Source organism: Balaenoptera physalus (genome assembly GCF_965194825.1).
Source record: "Balaenoptera physalus genome assembly, chromosome: X".
NCBI lineage: Eukaryota > Metazoa > Chordata > Mammalia > Artiodactyla > Balaenopteridae > Balaenoptera > Balaenoptera physalus.
In genome coordinates, this window is record NC_138903.1 from 101154311 (window position 1) to 101160749 (window position 6439).

Consider the following 6439-nt stretch of genomic DNA (forward strand, 5'->3'; position numbering starts at 1 on the left):
TAGGATTTAATAACTACTGATGCTTATCAAAAGTAAGTTACATCAGGTAGGTTTCAGAATCAAGAGTGCAAAAGAACACTAGAGGACAAAGGAGAAAATGTCCATTTTGTGGTTGACAGAGATAATACTGATAACAGTGGAAAAAAATGGTTCCACAAAAAGGCTTAACATATTTGAAAGTAAAACCATTCTGATAGAAGAGGAGAGATAGGACGTGAAATTTACATCATGCCATGCCCCACCTAAAACCCTTCAGTGGCTCCCCATACAGGGCTGTGCATGATTTGGCCCTTGCCTACCTCTCTATATTTCATGTCTTGCTAGTCTTCCTCCTCCCTCTCAATACTCTAGCCATGGTGAACAACAGCACCTTTGCACAAGCTGCTGTCTCCTTTTGCCTCTCTCCCTCCCCCAACTGAAATGCTGAACACTTATTCTTCAGATCTCAGTTAACCACAGGCTGGATTTGATTTGCTTCCCATTATACCATCAGGATAGGTAGATAACATACATATTAATTACATATAATATACATAGATATATTAATCAGATATAAGGGATAAATTAACAAATACCCCATTTTCTCAAATAGAAAACTTGTTTTTGAAGAAACAACACCTTAATCTAATAGAATGATACCACAGTATAGTTAGGAAGAAAATATACTTAAAATAACTATCATTCTGCTCTTCTTGGAATTTTCATCAAATGTTCTTGTCATTCCACAAAAAAAAAAAAAAAATACTGCAGCGATTGAGAGGTTGGTGGTTGGGGGTTAGTAGGTATAGTTCCATATTCAAGCTCCTCTACAAAGTACATGGTAATGACGTGACTGATTCAAATGCTTTGGGGGTTGCCACTTTGGAATAAGCAGCAGCAGAATATATGCAGTGCAACTTTTTTCACTTTTATGTGCTGAAGATAAATGATTCAGAGTTCCCCACCACTGATTGGGGCATGCTTTATTGTTATGTACTTAATGCGAACAGACCATTTCAACCTCTTTACACAGAACTGGCCCTGGAGATTTGCAAAACTTTCAATTTGTAGCAGATAGTTTAATATAAAATCATTTCCTGAACAAAACAAGTGCCAAACATTGGGCTAAAAACTTTTCGAGGAAGGTATGAGATAGATTAGATAGATATATGATAGGTAGATATTTATATATCTCTATATCTATATATGCTTTGTCCATTTTATCCACCTTTTCTCTGCAGTGTATGTCATATGGCGGTTCTCAGTATTTGTTAAATGAATGAAAAGTGATTTTCATTTCATAAAAGTCAGGAACCTATGGATTTAAAATCTTGCCCAAGATCACTCAGCTAGTAAGTGGTGAACTAGATTCATATTTGACACTCAAAATGTTCTGGATTTTTTCCAGAACACTTCACTATACACTGCCTCCCTATTATGTAGTCATTAGGTAACAAATAATAACTTGTTTATTGTCTTATTCAATATATAAAATCCATTTCATTTAAAGTATTTTATATATCTTAAAATTATCAGATTTGTTTTGCATATCATTACTACTTCATTATAATTATTCCTTAGACATTTTAACCAGATAGCATATAATATATTATAATTTACTGTTCAGGAGACAAGTCAAATGAGTCAATTATAAGCTTTCATTTGTCTCTAAAAACACTTTTATCGACATCAAAATAAGTTTATGAATATATGATTGGAGTCAGTGCCCTGTACAAACAGAAAGATGGCTACTTTGACTCCTCACACCCTCTGCACAAGGGAATATAATCAAATGCACAATTAATCCACATATATCATTCACTAAATCATATCTTTGTTTCACTTAAGGTACTTGTTAATGCTATGTAAGTAAAGGTTAAACAGCTACACTGACTACCATTGTTGAATCTGATTCTGTTGCTCAAAACAAACAACTAATGAGCAATCTTTATATATGTGCCAGGCCCTGACTCTACTTGGCACTTTGCATCCCTCAGCATTTTAATTTTCATAGCAAAATCTAAAGAAGTAGTTATTATTATCTCTAATTTTACAGATTAGGAGATTTAGACTCAGAGAGGTTAAGTGATTTGCTCAAGGTTAAACAACTAAATTGTTGAATCAAACTAGAATTTAGTAAAATCCTTTGTGGACACATGAAAATATATGTATATTTAAAAATAGCCACACTCACATCAGAAACTGAGTTCAGTTTCAGAGGCCAGATAAAGAAAAAAATTATAAAGCTGGCTTCAATACTTTAATATCATTTGCTCATTTTTAGACTCAGTTATTTTTACTATTTAAATTTTGCTCTAATCAAGGGCTTTAGTTAATTACCCTTTATTTGTTCTTGATAATTGCAGCAGTGTTTTTGTTTATTTGTTTTGTTTCATAAGGCCAGGGTGACCAGACTATCTGGGAGATAGATGACTTTTTTTATACTTAGCTGGAAGAATACAAGTATACAAGTTCTGGATATACAAATAGCATCATTACCATATATTTTTAAAGTATAACAGAGAAAATATACTGAACTATATTAATTGAAACTGACCTATCATTTTACAGTAGAAGTCAGGATCAGATTTTGGCACAGATTCATCAAAAGCTTTTCTATTGATGACAGGATTCTGGACTCTTAATGAAAATCTATTCAATTTTCACTTATGCCTGAGATTCATCCTGGAAGGTAGGAAATGTTTTAATTGGTTTTGTCTTAATAGGATTTTTTTCCCTATCAAGATGTTTACAAATACTTAAAAGATACTTTTAAAAATTATACTGGAGGCCCCTCGCCGGCGGCCCCTCCCTCGGCGGAGGCGCTGCAAGCGGAGTGGATGCGGGCTGCCAGATGTCTGAGTAGGGGGAACCCTCACAGGTCACCTTCTGAGATCATCGCGACCCCACCCACCGACACAGCCTCTGGGTGACTGGGCACTGCCCATGGGCTGCTCCCTTCCATAGATGGCAGGATGTTTGCTCGAGGGCTGAAGAGGAAGCGCGCGGAGGACGAGGAGGCCGCGCCCGCCTACAGCCTGCAGCGCCAGTCCCTCCTGGACATGTCGCTGGTCAAGCTCCAGCTGTGCCACATGCTGGTGGAGCCCAACCTGTGCCGTTCAGTTCTCATCACCAACACGGACCTGCAGATTCAAGAGGAGATGACCCAGGATGGGAGATGGTGCGTGCCAGTGCCCCAGACCGCGGGGCGGGCGTCGCGCGACCTCCTAGTATCCACGGAGATCCTGTGCTGCTGCGCGTGGGAGGGGGTGCACCCCGGAGACCTGGCCTCTGAGTTCCAAGTGGTCCCAGCGGTACAGGCTCCTGGAGGCTCTCCGGGTGGCGTCTGGGGCAGGGACGGTCCTCGATAAAACAGAGGAAGTTTTCATAAGTCGCTCGATCAGATATTTGAAACACTGGAGAGTCAAAGCCCCGGTGCGGTAGAGGAACTGTTTTCCGACGTGGACGGCTCTTACTACGACCTGGACGCTGTGCTGACTGGCATGCTGGGCGGTGCCAAGTTGAGCCAGGACGGGCTGGACCTTGTGGTGGATATCCTGGTGGAGACCTGAGCCGCGACTGGGGCACATAGCAGATGTGTTTGTGAGGCCGACGAAAACAGTCGGCGCACTGGGGGTGTGAGTGCCCGCTACCCTGCAGCCGGGGCTGGCCTTTGGTTTGTCTGAGATTAGGAGAACGACCCAGAACAGTATCTGGCCCGCTCCCCTCTCTCTCCCTCCCTCCCCGCTGGGAGGCTTTTCCGCAGCCGGTCATCGCGCCTGCCCTGGGCCCTTGTCTGTGTCCTGCTACAGCCCCGCCAGAGGATGCCAGCGCCCTTCTCCTCATCCAGCCTCATCCAACTTTAGACAGGTGAATTTTCTAAAATTAAGTATTATATGTTTTGGGCAATATTTTGTCTTAAGATATATTTTTAAAATTTTATAATTTTATCACTTTTGATTTTTTTAGCTATTTTCTTAAAAATATATTTTGTCTATAAATATCCTCTGCTGCTACATTAGAAACTTTTATAACCTAAACAGTTGCAGTTGGTGTATTTCATTTTTTAAGGTTTAACAAACACTGTTCTTTTTCCAACAAGCATCACTGCCTTGAGTCTGCAGTGTCCACACATGGTGATTTCCACTTTAGACTGGGGTGTGAGCCTTGCCCATATGCACTGCTGCGGTCAGAGCGAGGTCAGAGTTGAAGGCCTTGCACGGCGGTGCCTTTACCAGATCTGCTGTGCGAGCCACGTCTCCGTTAGACTTCAGTGTAGATTTTGGAGGGTTTTATTTATGCCCATTTATGTATGTGTCTTCAGAGCCGAAGGTCAGGTACGGTCTACCTGGAGATCATGCACGCCCTGAGGTGCCTTGGCCGGTGCCTCCAGAGGGTCTGAGACTCAGGGCCCCTCTTGCGTGGGTTCCCCAGCACAGCTGACCTTCCTCCCAAAGATGCCGCCCTCTGCGTGCCCCTGCCTGGCTGGGCTGCTGGACCCGGGTCAGCTGGGCCCATGTGCCAGCGTGTTTGGGGAAGGCGTGTGTCAGTTCACCACTGGATTGGAGAATGTTGGCATACATTTAAGCCTAGGATTAAAGAAATCTGTACACATGTCATTTATGGGCCCTCAATCTTGAGGGTCGTTGACAGTGGGGTTGGCTGGGTGGTGTGTGTGCCTTGTGATCCTGCCGCAGGCACTGAGTCCGCCCACAACTTTTAGATCTTTTTCACTTGTTTACAACTAAGACTGTACTCTCTCCCACCCCCACCCCACGTTTCCCATTTCTCATGCTTTTTCTTCCTTCTCCGGCCCTTAGCCAAAAGGGTTGTTTTCTTTTGTGCCTATGCTATTCTTAATATCAGTGGTGTGCACCTCATTTTATTAAAAAATTATCCAACCAAAAAAACTTATACTGGAAGGAAATAAAGTGATTAACATTGAATTGAGAAATATTATATTACCTGATTTTTCAGATACCTATAGTGTGTCCAATCATTTGGACTTTAAGAAATCTGGAGGTGGATTTTGCTCTGATACTTAATATATCTACAACCTTGGCCAAGTTCTACTTGATAAGCCTCAGTTTCCTCATGTGAAAAAAATAGATAATTTTTAAAATCTGTATTACAAGGCAGTTTTGAGAGTTAGTGATTATGTATGGAGCTTAGCATAGTGCTTCACCCACAATAGTAAGCAATCTAAATTTTAATTACTCTCATTAGTGTAGACACAAGATATCTGTAAATCCATTTAGTTCCATTGTGTGTGGGTGTGTGTGTGTGTACACGTATGTCTCAGTTTTGTCAAACTCCTTACACAGGAGTTTCTTCTCCTTTAGATGACCATTTAATAATATAATTGCTACCAAACTGAACTGAGGTCCACTCGCCTAACATTCAGCAAAGTCTATCTACTGACACTGGGTTGTGGTGAAGGAAAATACAGCAGTTATTGCAGGGCACCAAGCAAGGTGAATGCGCAGCAAATACTCTAAAAACCCAAACTCCCTGATGGCTTCCAAGGAAGGGTTTTTAAAGGTAACGTTAGGGATGAGGGTTGCAGTGTACATGATCAGCTTGTGGACCTTCTTCTGATTGGATGGAGGTCAAAGTGATGTTTCAAGAATCTTAATCTAGGGACTTTCAAGATGGCGGAGGAGTAAGACGTAGAGATCACCTTCCTCCCCACCAATACATCAAAAATACATCTACATGTGGAATAACTCCTACATAACACCTACTGAATGCTGGCAGAAGACCTTAGACTTCCCAAAAGGCAAGAAAATCCCCATGTACCTGGGTAGGGCAAAAGAAAAAAGAAAAAACAGAGACAAAAGAATAGGGACGGGACCTGCACGTCTGGGAGGGAGCTGTGAAGGAGGAAAAGTTTACACACACTAGGAAGCCCCTTCACTGGTGGAGATGGGGGTTAGGCGGCGGGGGGGGGAAGCTTCAGAGCCATGAAGGAGAGCCCAGCAACAGGGGTGCAGAGGGCAAAGCGGAAAGATTCCTGCACAGAGGATCGGTGCTGACCAGCACTCACCAGCCCGAGAGGCTTGTCTGTTCACCTGTTGGGGCAGGTGGGGCCTGGGAGCTGAGGCTCGGGCTTCGCAGGTCAGATCCCAGGGAGAGGACTGGGGTTAGCTGTGTGAAGAGAGCCTGAGGGGGCTAGTGCACCACAGCTAGCCAGGAAGGAGTCTGGGAAAAAGTCTGGACCTGCTGAAAAGGCAAGACACCACTGTTTCGGGGTGCGTGAGGAGAAGGGATTCCTTCCCCATGTGCCCACAGAAGGCAGAGCACCGCCCAAGCAAGCTCCAGAGACAGACGTGAGCCACGGCTATCAGCTCAGACCCCAGAGACAGACATGAAATGGTAATGCTGCTGCTGCTGCCACCAAGAATAAAGTATGCAACCACAGGTCATTATCCACAGCCCCCCCCTCCACACCAGGAGCCTG

The 6439-nt window shown here is 43.3% G+C and overlaps 1 pseudogene across 1 annotated transcript; it reads left to right on the forward strand.

Moving 5' to 3' along the window:
- Positions 1–1193: 1193 nt before the first annotated feature.
- Positions 1194–5893, forward strand: LOC309652088 (cell division cycle-associated protein 4 pseudogene; annotated as a pseudogene). The gene has a single exon. The product of its transcript is annotated as a cell division cycle-associated protein 4 pseudogene (transcript).
- The last annotated feature ends 546 nt before the right edge of the window (positions 5894–6439 follow it).